The sequence below is a fragment of the Meriones unguiculatus genome, chromosome 10 (assembly GCF_030254825.1).
Source record: "Meriones unguiculatus strain TT.TT164.6M chromosome 10, Bangor_MerUng_6.1, whole genome shotgun sequence".
Classification (NCBI taxonomy): domain Eukaryota; kingdom Metazoa; phylum Chordata; class Mammalia; order Rodentia; family Muridae; genus Meriones; species Meriones unguiculatus.
In genome coordinates, this window is record NC_083358.1 from 112,157,518 (window position 1) to 112,174,039 (window position 16,522).

Sequence of the window (16,522 nt, forward strand, 5' to 3'; positions counted from 1 at the left end):
ACTTCTCGGAGACCTTAGGGAACTACTGCCAGGATTTTGAGACTTTCTGTCACAATAAACTTACATATTTTGTTAAAATGCCATATTCATCAGATCTCTGATAAGCTTGCGGGTCAGCATATCTGAATTATTCTCTGTCTATCTTTATCATTTGCTCTAAACTGTATCCTATAAAACAGAAAGTTTTACTCTAATTCTGGCATATTTCTTAGATGCATGCTTTAGAACCAAATTTTAAGTAGGTTTCTATAGGCAAACTTTATGGTTAACCATCCCAAATTCAGCCCCCAAGAAAACAACCTAAACAAAGGAACTAGGTAAAGCTCAGTCTTTAGTGTAACTTTAAAGCTGTTCTTTCTGGACTAAAATCAAAGCAAGACCTTTAATTGGCACACTTTATAGAGGGGCTAGCAAATCTTATGAATCTCATTATCTGCTTTAAAACTTAACAATGAAAAGCTTTACACACTGGGATCAAATAAGTTTTAGAACCAATTGCCTAAAAGAATAGTACAGAACAAATAACAGTATAGAAGAATTTTAAACTGTATGAATTATTCTGTCGACATCAAACCTGTCAGCCAGAATTTTTTAAAGAACAGAAGAAAATATTCTGCAATAAAGAATCACCAGTCGTTTTACATTTTTTTTAAATCATTCTTGCAGTTATAAAGAACCAAAACAAACATTATTCATATGTTCATATGCCTCCTGGCCCTATATACATACACAGACCCTCTACACCATTCTATTTACCTTCAGGTACATAGCTTCATTCCTCTGGCTTAATCAGACATTTTTGTTTTAGACAAACTATTCTTTTCTTTGACATCTTTTTCTTTATTATTATTCCAGTCTTTTTGCCTTCTCTCTTGCTTTTTAGACAACATAAAAACTTTCATTAAAATCCTTTGTATGGGTTCTTTCAGTAGTCTAGAATATACTAAATTATTTTATAGATCTTTAGCATCCTGAGAAGATACACTGTAATAACTGCAGTTTTCTTAATTGCCTCAAACATCATGGCTTGTTTCTACTTTGCAAAAGTAATAAAATGAATACCAAGGTCCCCAAAGGGTTAAGAAACTATTTTAAGTTTTTGTTAGACTGCCCAATTACTATTGCTTTGAAAACCTGATAAACTTTAAATGTTTTATCACCTTAAGTATCTAAACATTTTTTAAAACTAGTTTTTGCAATATCAAAACCAAGTATCTTCTTTAGGAGTGAATTTACAGAGAACAACCATAAGACCATATTTTATCAGTGCAAACAATTTAAGTTTTAGAACCAGAAGTAGCTCCATCCCTCCGGCCTCTGACTGAAGCCCATTGGAGGAGGGATGGAAGGAGGAAGGGGGTGGGATGAACTACTGCTCAGCAGCCAGAGGAGGCAGGTTTTAGGCCAACTCTGAGGGTGTGAGCATTCTGTCCAGCCAGTTCTCTGAGCTCCATCCCAGCCTGAAAAGTAGGCTACTCTGAGGAACAGAAAGTTTGTCATTTTTCTTTTTAAACTTTAACTGAAAGGTTATGTGCCCTATATCTCAAGGATGAGGGATAAGGGTGTAGTCATAGTCTGTACCATAATAAAGTCGTCCATCAAGAAAGTCAAAGAGGCAACAAGATAGAGACAAAGAGAACAAGACAGGCAATTAGACAAGGGCGCCCTTAAGGATGGTACCACAGAATTTCAAATGAGAGACTGCCTCAATGCGGTGGACTCTGACAAGAAATAGATGGGTGGAGGACTATCCTGGTCCTAGCCTCTCAAACTGGAGCATCCTCCAGTTCCCAGTTAAGCGATATTCTGACCAATCTGTCTATTGCAAGGACTGATCAGATGACCAAAAAAGGTCCAGATAGGTGCCTAAACAGAAACAGATTAGTAAGACAGAAACAAGCAAAGCAAAACAGAAATCAGAGTAACCTTTTCCGAGCTCGACCTCTGAGTTCAGTCTGATGAGGGTTGGGGAAGGGGCATGCCCTTTCCCAGCCAAACAAACCAAAAATGTAAGACCTGAGGTCTCACAGCTCAGTAGTTCAAGATCGCTCCCTTCCCAGAAACTCCCACAGACCAACCTACTCATTGCAAAAGCAAGAGATTTATTAACCATTAGGCAATGGGGTCACCCCTGCTGGTTAGCAAAGAGTGGCACTGGGAGACAAAGACCTTAGGTTTTTAAAAGAAAAATTGTGGGAAATTTGAAGTCGCAGTTTTGGAAATTTAGGATTGGATGAGGAAGCTGTCTTGCATGGAGTCATCGCGGTGGACTCTGAGTTTCCCGTGATCATGGTATTACAACCTGAATTCCTTTTGTCAGTCATTTCTCAAAGAGAACTATCCCACAAAGAGCACTTTCCCCTTTCTCACTCCAAGACTGAGAAACCATTGTGGTCAGAGCCCAAGCTTCCTGATCCAGAGGATTGCAGCTCTCCTGTAAGAGGCTGCTCCCACTCTCTTGGATCATGCTCTTCTGTGCTCAGTAAGCAAAATTACGAGCACATTTCTTGCAAAGAAGGTGGCTTGAATTGATCACCTGCAAACATCCAAATGACAGATTTGAGAAAGCAGGTACCAGTTAAGTGAAACCTAAAGCCACCTGGGAAACATTTAGTAAAGACACACAAGACGTCTAACTCAAGAGCCAAAGTCAAAGGATCGAAAGCAATTGACTGATTTATGCTGTACTGAGGGATGGGCAGCATTGAAGCCAGAATCACAAGAGAGCTGCCTGGGAACTGCTGAGCTGATTGAATCACAGAAACTATTTCTGTGTTCTCTAAGCTTAGTGAGTCTCTCCCAGATGTGAAGAACTGAGAAGAGAAAAGAGATGTAGGGAGCATTTACACATCACTTTACAGAATGGGAAACATCACAAAGCACAATCCTGGGTAGAGTTGACTATATGCTGCTCCCTTGGAAACCTGAATAATCTTTGAAAACCTGTATAATCTCTCAGTACTAAAGCCTAGCAGAGCAAGTATGGCAGTTCTAAGGTTGAATGGACAGAATTCACCAGGGGAGGATGCAGAACATGAGGTGTTGAATACTTCTATTCTATGATTGAATCGAGAAAACTTTAGGATATTCATAAACACACCCTCAAGTAGAGCTGGGCAAATATTTCCAAGGATGATTCTCTGAGAGAAAAGTATAAGACCAGCAAAAAATCGGAGAGGAGCCATCACACAGACTGCTGGTCTGTTTGGAATAAAAGGCAGAATGAACCCCACATTCACAGCTTCCTGGCTCTGCTTCCTGCACAGCATATACAAGGTCTTCCTCCCATCCTCCATGCTGTGAACACTCAGACCCCTTACAAGACAGAGACAACACCTTTCTCTGTCTCTGGCAGGGATGAGTGTAACACAATCACAAAGGTAAACAATAGCTGGAGAGATACTGCCTTCATCCTTTTTTAAGGAACATTGACCATGGTAAGCCCAACACACTTTTGATGTCCTTTTCCCCCTTCCAATACGATAAGTTCTGGAACTTAGTAAAGTTCAAACTGGGAGAGCACACCTATTAGAATATTTTGCTTAAGATGAAGTACGCAGACCCAATTCAAATACAGACTTTTGAGGTAGGAAAAACACACACCTCTAATTAGGCCACGCCTTCTGCCATAAGCTTATATAAGCACATGAAAGAGGGAAACCTTTGTCTTTGCCTGCTCGACCTCAACGTGATAGCAAGTGGATCATTTCACCGGCATTAGAGCCTACTTATTCAGGAGTACAGCATATACTGAAGACCACCTGAGACTTTTAGCCTTGTGGATTAAGTGAGTACTGGCTTTAACTATGATTGAAATAGCTGAACTGCAGTCTGTAAGTCATTGTCAAAATTCCACTTTCTGCATATATAGAAAAAAGTTCCTTCTGTTCATTGCTACTCTAGAGGACCCTGACTAATACAGCACATGTAAATGAGAGTCTCTAATATTTTCCACTCTTCAGAAGTTGGATATGATAACACAAACTAGATACCATTGACTTAAAAGTCAACACACACACACACACACAATTTAGCAGTGGCTAGTGACTGGTGCTAACTTCTCTGACTAATATTCAAATCTAGATAAATATTTTCAGAGAGATACAAACTTACAAAGTTATAGAATAGAGAACCTAGGTGTATTTGAAAGTAAATTTTAATAATTCTCTATAATTGTGTCCTGCATGGTGAAGAGAAAATAATGCTAGCTCTCTTTTTTTTTCTTTTGATCCAGTTTAATTTCTAAACTACCTACAGCAGAAATGACAGAGGACCTGGCAGCTGAGAGCTGGGGCTCCACACATATCACCATCAAGACATTTTCCTACAAGTGGACAATCAGTAACTTCCATTTTTCTCTGGAGGGATTGAGTGAAGTCATAAGCAGTCCAGTTTTCTCATCAGAAGACAATGACCAAACAAAATGGTGTTTGAAATTATACCAGAATGGGTTTGATGAAGAAAGCAGAGATTACCTTTCAGTTTACCTGGCATTGCTCAGCTGTCCAAAGAGCCCCACTTGGGCAAAGTTCCAGTTTTAGATCTTAGATGACAATGGGGAGAAAAGAAATAATGTGGAGAGCCAAAATGTCAGGGGTTTCCTGCCATACCAACACTGGGGATTCAAACAGTTCATCCCTCGAGAGTTCCTACTGTCCCAGGCCCAATGGCTACTACCTGATGGCAGGCTCACACTCTTTTGCAAGGTGAGTATAGGCCAAGATGTCATCAGCCTTTCTCAACAGACATCTGCAATCAACATTCCAAGGTGCTCTTTGACAGATGAGCTGGGAGCACTGTGGGAGAATTCACACTTCACAGACTGCTGCCTCTTGGTGTCTGGTCAGGAATTCTGGGCTCACAAGACCATCTCAGCAGCTCGCTCCCCAGTTTTCAGAGCCATGTTTCAACATGACATGGAGGAGAGGCGAAAGAACAGAGTTGGGATCAAGGACCTGGAGCCTCAAGTCTTCAAGGAGATGATGGGCTTCATTTACACGGGGAAGGCACCAAAACTCAACACCATGGCCACTGGTGTTCTGACAGCTGCTGACAGGTGTGGCCTGAGTGCTTGAAAGTCATGTGTGAGGATGCGATCTGCAGGGACCTCTCAGTGAAGAATGCTGCTCACATGCTCCTCTTGGCTGAATTCCACAGTGCAGAGCACCTGAAAATGCAGGCACTGGATTTCATTACCGTTCATGCTTCTGAGGTCTCTGAAACCTCAGGTTGGAACATCTTGGTAGATTTCCATCCCCACTTGGTGGCTGAAGCATTCCATGCCCTGGCTTCTGCACAGAAGCCTTTCATGGAAACCACTCTTAAACACCTGAAGAGATAGATCCTAGCACCTGCTTCCTTGTGACCTACACCTGTCTTCCTGAAGCAACAGCCACTGTTTTTACCAGCAACTCCCAAGTAGACTATGTATGGCTGTTGCATTCACTGTCTATGAAGCACGCCGTTGTGGCTCAGGATTTGAAACAGATGGAAGAAGGTCGAATGCTGGTTGGGTGGACAGCCCTGGACTCAGGTTTATTCTACCTTGTATCTACTTTGTTTTGCTACTGGTTTGATAGTTGTCCCATGAGTTGGAAACTGAGATTAAACTTAAATGATTGCAACAAACACATCTCAACAAGGCATGTTTTGGGCTGAAACATGTCTGGATTAGATTGATCAGAACCCATGACCGATGGATCAGAACAAAGGGGAAAACAAACATGAACCTGTAATGATATGAGAAGGGACAAAGAAGACTTTTTTATAGTCTCAGTTTGTACGGACAGGAGTGATATCTCAGTTGGTAAGAGCACCTGTTTCTCTTGCAGAGGACAACTGGATGCTTCTCAGCACACACAGAAATTGTTTCAACCCTCTGTAACTGGACATACACAGGATCTGAGGCACCTTCTTACCTCCATGGACACATCCATCTTTGTATTCCAAACCTTACAAATAAAACAAAAAATGAATAAAAATATCAAAATCATTTGTGGGTTTATCTGATTTATATGTTCAGGAAAGTCAAGTTTAGTGCATTCAGACTCCTCAGTACCCCTGTCCTATTAAAACCCTTTCTCCTTTTTCTTAGCACTCAGTGTGTACTGCATCAACTCCTTTTTTCTTCATTACTTATTTACTTAATTAATTAATTGGCTTTACGTCACAATGTGAACTTACCTTACCTCCTCCTCTTTAAGCCTGTCCCGATGCCACCTCCTCCCTTTCTTCCCCACCCACTTTATTCCAGAGAAGGATAGACCTCTGATGGATAGCAATAACCTTGGAATGTTAAGTAGGACTGGCTACATCACATATTGAAGCTAGACCAGGCAGTCCAGTTGGAAGAAAGTAATCAAAAGGCAGGCAACAAAGAACCTCTACTCCCATTGTTAGGGAATCTCTATGATGACAATGCTGCACATCTAGTCCATGTGTGTAGGGGGACTGGGTCCTGCCTTGCATGCTATTTGTTTGGTGGTTCAGTCTCTGTGTGTCCCCAAAGACGCAGGTTAGTTGATTCCCTATGCCTTCTTGTGCTGTCCTTATCCCTTCTGGCTCCCTCAAACCTGCTCCCTTCTTCCACAAAACTCCTGTAAATAGCTATTAATTGACTGTAGGTTTCTGTACCTGTTTCCATTTGCTGTTGGATGAAGCCTTTCTGAAGACAGGCTTCTATCTGCAAGCACATCAGAGTTTCATTCACAGTGTCAGGGGTTGGCTCTCTCATGGGATGGGTCTCAAGTTGGTCTGCTCACTGGCTTGCCATTCCCTCAATCTCCACTCCACTTTAATCCCTGCACATCTTATACAGGAGACACATTTCAAACAGAAGGTTTTGTGAGTGAGTTGGTGTCCTCCTCCCTCCACCGGTAGTTCCACCTGCCTACAGGAAGTTGTCAGTAAAGACTCCATACATGGCACTACTATATATCTCTGTTAGGGCCTCCCCTATAGCCTTCTGGTAGCTTCCCCTGTCTCAGAGAGGTCTACTGCACACACCTATTTCCATCCTATGCACAGGTCCATCCTCTCCCATTACCCTATGCCCCACTCTCTTTACCTGATCTCCATTCCTGCTAAATCTCCACACCCATTTTCACCCACTTCCTTCATTACATTTACTTCAGATGTCTATTTTTCCCTCTTTGAATGGGATTCAAGTATCCTCTTTGGGTCCTCTTTGGCTTATTTGGGTTTGTGGATTGTAGCATGGTTATCATATATTCTATGGGTAATAATTATATTGTTGAATATTAATTTTTTAATATTGGTTTATGTTTTATTTATACAGTAGTTATTCCTAAACCAGCTGTATACCCAAATAACCATACAGAGACTAGGATTTACTTAACTAACCTAGAGCACAATGCTAGGCAATAGTTACACCATTCTACACCGCCATACCCACATAGTTTCCTCCCATTCAGATTTGTCATAATACTTGCTGTTCCTCATAGCTTAATTCCAGGTTCATCTCTCCTATGGTTCCAAGTTTTGTCCTTCTGATCTCTCCTCTCAGACTCCTCTCACTTGCTTCTTTCTCCTCCTTCTCAGACCAGGATGTTCTACCCTATTCTCTCCATTGCACAGCATTGGAGAGAATTTTATTCAAAATACAGAGAAAAAATGTTAGCATATTTACACAAACTTGAACAGGTGATGCTTAGAATAAACATCCCAATGTAATGTTTCCATTGAAACCACATGCTGGAATGGACAAATCTGCATTTTAATGAACAAGGGTAATTGTGTACATTCCACAAGAAGATTATACCAACATATGTCCTTACAAGTGAGCACAACCATGTGTGTCTTTCTGGGTCTGGGTTACTTCACTCGGGATGAAATTTCCTTGTCAATCATGTTATCCCAAATATCTTATTTTATCTCTCCAGGCCCTTCTTGCTTTTGGAGCTTCCAGTGAGAAGTTGGGTCTACCCTTGAATGTGTTCCTTGGTCTTTTTTCCTTGGAGCTTTTCATAGTCTTTCCTTTCTGTATGCCTAGTGTTTTGATTATCATGTGGCAAGGGAACTTTCATTTGTGGTCCAATTAATTTGGTGTTCTGGATGCTTCCTGGATCGTTATATGCATCACCTTTGGGTTAGGGGACTTTTCGTATATGATTTTGTTTAAAATATTTTCTGGGGCTTTGAGCTGGGATTCACAGCTCTTTCTAGTCCTATCATTTTTTAGTTTGCTCTTTTGATAATGTCCAAGAAATCCTGGATGAATCAAGTCAGGAAATTTGACATTTTAATTTTCTATTATTGTATCTTCAACACCTGAGCTCTCTAGTCCTTACCTTGTATTTTCTTGGTAATACTTGTGTCTATATTTCCTGTTCACTTACTCAGACTTTCCATTTCCAGAGTTCCCTCAGTTTGTTTTCATTTTATTGCATCTATTATCATCTTCAGTTCTTCGAGTTTCTACAACAGTTTGTTTTTGTTTTTGTTTTGTTGTTTCGTTTTTTAGGTTTTGGAGAGGTTTTTTTTGGTGTTTTTTTTTTTTTTGGCTTCATGGCTTTCTTTAAGGGATTTATTTACCTCCTCTGATATTTTTATTTCTCTCTTTCTTTTCGCTTTTAACTTTTAATTATCTAATTAATTATTTAAGTAATATGTTGACTTTATAATCTCTTTTCGTCCCTTTTATTCTCTCTTCCCAGTGCCAACTCACACCCCAAGTTTTCCCCTCCACTCCTCATCAGACAAGGGGATATCGCCCATGAGTACCAGCTGACCCTGGCACATCAAGTCTCACTAGTACTAAGCACATGGTCTCCCGCTGAGGACACACAGGCAGCCAGCTATGGGAAAAAGATTCATAGACAAGTAACAGGACCAGCAACAGCACCGTGCTCCAGTTGTTAGGGGAAATGAAAAATAAGTTGCAAGTTGGCTAAATATATGTGTGTGGGAGGGCTAGATCCAGCCCATGCATGTTCTTTAGTTGGTGGCTCATCTCTGTGAGCTTCCATGGGCCTTGGTTAGTTTACTCTGTAGGTCTCCTTTTGGTGTTCTTGACCCCTCTGACACCTTCAATCTTTTCCCACACTTTTTCACAAGACTCCATGAGTTATGCCTGTTGTTTGGATGTGGGTCTTTTTATCTGTTTCCATCGGTTCTTGCATGAATCCTCTCAGAAGACAGTTATGCAGGACTTCTCATATTTTTTAAATTTTTTATTTAGTATGATTTTTTTAATCATTACAATTTATTCACTTTGTATCCCATCAGATCATGACCCTTGTACCTTCCCAATCCTGCCCTTCCTCCTTCCCTCCCTCATCTGCTTCCATGCCCCTTCCCCAGTCCACTGACTGTGGAGGACCTCCTCCCCTTCCATCTGACTCTAGCCTGTCAGGTCTTATCAGGACACTCTTTCAGAGCCTTCCTCTGTGGCCTGTTCAGGGTACTCCCCCCTCAGGGGAGGTGATCAAAGACCAGCCACGGAGATTTTGTCAGGGACACCCCCTGTTCCCCTTACTGGGATGCCCATTTGGAAACTGAGCTGCCAAGGGCTACCACTGTACACTGGATACAGGTTATGTCTCTGAATGGTCCTTGGATAGAGTATTAGACTAAGTGGAAATTTGTTGTTTCTTGAAGACTGAGTTTTGTCATGTGATATTTTGCTGCAAGCCCGGGACATGATATTTGTTGTACGTTGGCTTGTGAAAGGGCATGTGATGTTTTTCTGTGAGCTCTCACATGTGAGAGGTATAACTTTGGCTTGCTGAGAATATCCATGGGGGGGACTCTGACAGGAGGAGATATTTAGAGGCCCATGGATAGGGAGGCATCCATTTTTGGATTGAGATTGTTGCACTGATCTTTGGGCTTCTACACTTGACTGTGCAGAGGGAAACCTTCTAGAGAACTTCTCAGAGGAATCCAACAGTTTTGTGGCTCTCGCTGACTTCATGTTGTTGCTTGGTGTTGGCCTTTGGACTGGACTGTTGCCATTCTGCTGACTGAGTTTGGTAATCCTCTCAAGTCCCATTGACCCTAGCAACAGGAAGTAGATAAAGAAGGTTTACAGCCCTTTCTCCTTCTGAACTCCTACCTAAGTTAGGAGGGGAGGAAGGGCATTAAAGGTGTTTAAGAATCCCAAATACTGTAGGTTTAGAAAGGTCTGGAGCTCCAGTAGAAAAACAACAGAGTAAAAAATCTGGGCCTAGGGGACATTTTCTGAGACTCAAAGTTACTGTTTCCATGAATCAAGGACAAGGCTGCTCCAATATAGAAAACAGAGGGTTTTGGGAGTACTAGAAAATGTGTGTTCTGGCAAACAGTAGTTAAGGATGAGACCCAAATTAATGGTGTAAATGGATGGTGTTGAAATAAAAGGTTTGGTGGAAACAGTAGCTGATGCCAGTATACTTTCAAAAAAGTCTGGGAATCCAGATTGGCCACTTCAGAAGGTTTATAACACAGTTTACAGGAGTTGGTAAATTATTGCAGATAAGACAAAGTGTCAGGTGGATTAAAGGTGGGGGAACAGAAGGGCAAACAGGAAAGTTGAGACCCTATCTGGCTGACATAAATTTCCCATCAATTTATGAGGAAAGGATCTTTCATAACCATGGGGTACTCAAATTAATATTCCTGCAGTCCCAGGGACAGAAAATGAGGTACTTGGGGATCATATGTTGGATGCTTCTGGAGAAGGTATAGATACAGGCGATCAAGAAAAGGTATAAACTGTGCCCATTGTCCAAACGCAGGACATCACAGTAACTGACTTTCCAAATTTATAATAGGAACCACTGCTGAAATACCAACAGCCTTGCCCCTGAACTGGATATCAAACAGACCAGTGTGGCAAGTGCAGTGGCCCAGAACAAAAGAAAAATTGCAGGCCATCAAAGAACTGGTTCAAGAACAGCTGGAGGCTCAACATATAGTAGAGTCTACAAGCTCATGGAATTCCACCCGTGTTTGTTGAAGAAAGGAAATCAGGAAATTGGAGGATGATAACAGATTTAAGAGAGTCAATAGAGTTATTCACCAATGGGTCCTTCGCAGCTTGGACTTCCTTTACCTTCCTTGTTACCTAGAGCCTGGCCTATAATAATAATTGATTTGAAAGATTGCTTTTTGCACAATACACTTGATAAGCAGGACAGGGAAAGTTTAGCTTTCTCAGTACCTACTCTGAATAATAGTGGTCCAATAAAGAGATACCACTGGAGGATGTTGCCACAGAGAATGTTAAATAATCCAACTTTAAATCAATATTTTGTGTTAAAACCATCAGAAATAATTAGTAGGCAATTTCCTTCATCTTTCATATATTATTACATGGATGATATTTTGTTACCTGATTCTGATACAGATACTTCAGAGAAAATATTTAAGGAAACACAAATATATTCTACCAATATTGGGTTACAGATTGCTGGAGAATAAATGCAAAGAGCAAATTCACTTAGTTGTTTGGGTTATAAAATCTGCCATCAAATAAGTTGACCACAAAAGATACAAATCCATAGGGACCAATTGCAATGTCTTAATGATTTTCAAAAATTAATAGGAGATATTAACTTGCTGAAGCTTATAATTGGATTGAATATTTATGAGTTAAGTAATTTGTTTCAAAATTTCAAGGAGATTCAAACTTAAACAGTCCAAGATGTCCAACAGCTGAAGCAGCAAAAGAGTTAACTCGTGAATAACAAAGACTGCAACATGCTTATGTGGATCAAATTGATCCTAAACTTGATTGCATTTTGGTCATTTTGACTTCAACTCTTTCTCCTCTGAGCTCATTATGCAATGGGAATACAGCATTATAGAATGGATTTTCTGAGCATATAAACGAAGTTTAAAAAACTGAAGACATATATTATAAGTATTTAGACACCTGCTTCTGGGGTGCCTAGCAACTTAAGTGTAACAGGCAAGGTGGCCACACCTGGCAGGTATGGTTACATTGCTCCTTAAAAGGATCAACCCACTACGTTGTCTCTCTCTTGGCCTCTCTTACCTTCTTGTCCTCTCCCCTCTCTCTGTGGGGGTGTCCCCTCTCTATTCCCTCCATCATGTCTTCCTCTCTCCTTCTCTCCTCTCTCCTCTTTCTCTCTTCATCCCCATCTAAGAAACCTCTTTCATATAAGATCTGTTGTGTGCCTCATCATTACTTAATCGGTCCCAACATATATAGAAAATATTTCTGAACAAATTATAAAAGAAGAGCTATGGCTGAAATTGTAGTGCTTCTTACTAATACTGAGACAATGTCATTGTGGGTGATCAATGATGATTGGCAAAGAGTTTGTCTAACTCATTGGGAGAAATTAATAATAAATATCCTAAAAGCAGATGTATTCATTTTATAAAAAGAACTAATTGAATTCTTCCACGTATTGGAAAGTGAACAGCAATTCCAGAGGCACCAACATTCTAGACTGATGCAAACAAGATAGCGCTGGCAGGTTATAAGTCAGACAAAAAGGTGACCAAAAGTCCATATACCTCAGTTCAAAACTCACAACTGTATGCAATCTTTATGGTATTATTAGATTCTCCAGAATCTCTTAATATAATTACTGATTATTTATATGCAGAAAGAGTTTTTTTTCCATGTAGAGACTGCTGAATTTGTTCCTGAAAAACCAGGCTCAGAAATAACTTCATTATTTATGTGATTACAACAGTACGTCAGAAGTAGAAACTATCCATTCTGTCACATACAGGTTCACCAGGCACAAGCAAATGAGGAAACTGAGCAACTAAGAATATGGAATGTTTTAGAAGCCTCTAAATTTCATGAGAAACATCATGTTAATGGAAAATGTTTCAAGAAAAAAATTTCTATCACTTGGCAACAAGCTAAAGAAATAGTAATAAAAAATATGTCCTACATGTTCTCTATATAACCAAATTCTGTTACCTACTGGTAGTAACCTTAGGGGGACCAAACACAAAATGAAACCTGGCAGATGAATGTTTTTCATTTTGCAAAATTTAGAAAACAAAGATATACACAACACCATTGATAGATACTCAGGCTTTCAATGGGCAACTGCTTCAAGTTCTGCAAAGGGTGATTGTGCAATTATACACCTATTAGAAATAATGGCAATTAAGAGGATATATACACAAATTAAGACAGATAATGCTCCCGCATATGTAGCCAATAAGACAAAACCATTCTTTGCATATTACAATATAAAGCACATTACAGGTATTACAATCCTACAGGACAAGGAGTTGAAGAAAGAACAAATCACACCTTAGAAAAGATGCTTATTAAACAAAAAGGAGGAGTTTAAAAAACCCGGGAACAAACTAAATAATGCTTTGTTAATTCTAAATTTTCTTAATGTTTGGAAAAAAGGAACAACAGCACCTGAGAGACACTGTGTTACTAAAAAAAAAAAAAAAATTAAGATCTAGGTCAACCAATATACTTTAAGGATGTGTTAATAGAATGGAAATCTGCAATAGTTTTGAGATGGGATGTGGTTAGGCTTATGTATCTACAGGAAATGACAATATATGCTTACCAACAAAACTTATATAGATTAGTTCTGACCAGAGAAAACCTCTTATCACCTGAGACATGAGGGTCTTCACAAAGCAAATAGCCCAAGTGATTCACTCATGCAAACTTGCTCTGTTTTGTTTTGTTTTACCTCAATTACTGATTTTTCTAAAATTTGCATGCAAATCATCTTCAAAGGGCCTAGCCCAAAGGACAGACAACACAGAGACTGGACAGACGACACAGAGATTAGACAGAATACACAGAGACTAGACAGACAACACAGAGACCAGACAGACAACAAAAATAATGGACAACAAATATTCAGCTAGCTTGCATGGGACACGGCCAATATCCCAGATTTTCATAGGGTACTCAAAAGATATCTTTGCATATAGGATATTCCCATTCTCAAAAGGTGGGGAGGATGTTTTTGGTCATTTGATGTGTTACTTTGCCTAGGTATGAATTAATGTATATTGAGAGAAATTTAAGGTTATTTTCTGAAAATTTAAGGTTATTTTGTATTGTATGTGGATAGAAATTTAAGGTTATTTTGTGTAACTATTGTATATTGATAGAGATTCAGGTTATTTTGTATGACTTTGGAAATGTAAAAGCTATTTTGTTTAATTATTATTTATTGGTAGAAATTTAATGTAGTTTTGTTTGACTATTATTTGATATATAGTTGTAGTCTTACGATTCCCATAATTATAATTATTCTTATTGTGTGTAGATTATTAATGTAAAAGGTAAAAATACAATTTTTTAAACAGAAATAAATATATGATGTAGAAGTTTCTGGTTTCTCTGAATACTCAGTTTTGTCATGTGATGTTTTACTGTAAGCTGGGTACATGATGTTTTGCTATAGGCTGGCTGGTAAGAGGGCATGTGATGTTTTGCTCTGACCCCTCACTTGCAAGGGGTGTGACTTTGGATAGCTAAGACGATCTCTGGAAGGACTCTCAGGAGAGGAGATATATATAGGTTCCCACAGAGTGAGGCTTCGTTTTTTGGGTTGACGTGTCTGCACTGGTATTACTGCTCTGACACTTGAATTTGAAGAAACAAATATTCCAGAGAACTCCAGGCAATTCAACTGAGTCTGGCAGCTTTTTCTGACTTCATGTTGCTACTTGGTATTGATCTTTGGACTGGGCTGTTGGTATCCTAATAACTTTATTTTGGTAATCCCCTACAGACCCATTGACCCTAATCAAGAGGAAGTAGACAGAAGAGGTCTACAGCCCTTTTCCTTTCTAATCTTCTACTTAGGATGGGGGTGTGGATTGAAAGGGCATTAAAGTTGTATAAGAACCCCAAATAAAGTAGGTTTGGTGAATAATCTAAGCCTACAAATCTGGGATTGGAATGATTATAGGTCTAGGTGTTGAATTCTTGATGCCTTTGTCGAGTAGTTGTTCTGTTTCATGGTTTCTGTTTCCTCCCTAGATTTTTTAAATATAATTTTTTACTTATTACAATTTATTCTCTTTGTATCCCAGCTGTAGCCTCAACCCTCACTCCCTCCCAATCCTTCCTTCTCTCCATCAATCATCTCCTCCCATGCCCCTTCCTCGGTCAACTGATAGGGGAGGACATTCTCCCCTGCCATCTGACCCTCGCCTATCAGGTCTCATCAGGATTGTTTTTCAGAGTCTTCCTCTCTAGCCAGGTCAGGCTAAACCCCGCTTCCTTACGGAGAGGTGATCATAGAGCCAGCCACTGAGTTCATGTCAGAGAGAGCCCCTGTTCCCCTTACTAAAGTGCACATTTGGAGACTGAGCTGCACAGGCTACATCTGTGCAGGGGTTCTAAGTTATCTCCATAAATGGAATTTGGTAGGAGTATCAGTCTCAGAAAAGGCCACTAAGCACAGAATTTTTTGGTTCTGTTGTTTTCTTTGTGGAGCTCCAGATACTTCCAAGTCTTTCTATCTTCCCCTACTTTCATAAGATTCCCTGCATTATGCCCATTGTTTGTCTATGTGTCTTAGCATCTGCTTTAAAACCCTGCGAGGTAGAATTTTCAAAGACTCTCTGTGGGAGGTTCCTGTCTTGTTACTTGTTTTCACATTTTTTCCAATGTCTGCCCCATTTCCTTTCTGAATGAGGATTGATCATCTTTTGATGTAAAGTCAAGTAAGTAAGTAACGAATGAAAGAAGGAAAAATGAGTTGCAGCAGTAGAGAGTGACTGCAAAGAAAGAGGAGAAAGGGTTTTAATGGGGAGGGGGCACTGAGGAGTCTGCACAAACATCCACAGCTGAGCAGAGCTGGATGCACTAAACTTGACTTTCCTGAACAAAGAAACCAGGAAAACCCACAAGAACTTCATTCTATTTTTCATTTTATATTTTATTTGTAAGGTATTATATACAGAAATGTATTTGCCCATGGAGACAAGAAAGTGCCTCAGATCCTGTGTATGTCCAGTTACAGATGATTGAAACCTCTCCTGTCTTTGCGTCCAGGTGTCCTCTGCAAGAGCAACAGGAACTCTTCCCAAATGACTTATCACTCCCGTACTTACAAACTGAGATTTAAAAAAAAGTCTTTGTCTGTCCCTTCTCATATCATTACACGCTCATGTTTATTTTCCCCTTTTCTCTGACCCTTGGTCATGGGTTCTACTCAGTCCAATCCAGACATGTCTCAGCACAAAGACCCACTTTTGAGATGCATTTGTTGCAATCAACTAAGTTCAAACTCAGTTTACAACTCATGGGACAACTATTAAAACCTGTATAGAAACAAGGGAGATATGAGGTAGAATAAACCAGAGTCCAGGGATGTCCAGCTGAATAGCATTCCACCTTCTTCCCAGGGGTTTTAAATCCTGAGCCATGATGCTGTCCTTCCCCAGATTTGATTTAAACACGGCAGCAATACCAGAGACTGCCTGAGAGTCACTGACAACAACAGTTGCTGCTGCCACAGGAAGACAGGTGTAGTCACAAGGAAGCAGGTGCTAGGATCTATCTCTTCAGGTGTTTGAGAGGGGGTTCCAGGAAAGGCCT

At 40.0% G+C, this 16,522-nt stretch overlaps 1 pseudogene; it reads left to right on the top strand.

The window, feature by feature from the left end:
• The first annotated feature begins 4,262 nt into the window (after positions 1–4,262).
• LOC132646079 (speckle-type POZ protein-like) lies at positions 4,263–5,341 on the top strand (annotated as a pseudogene).
• Positions 5,342–16,522: the final 11,181 nt, after the last annotated feature.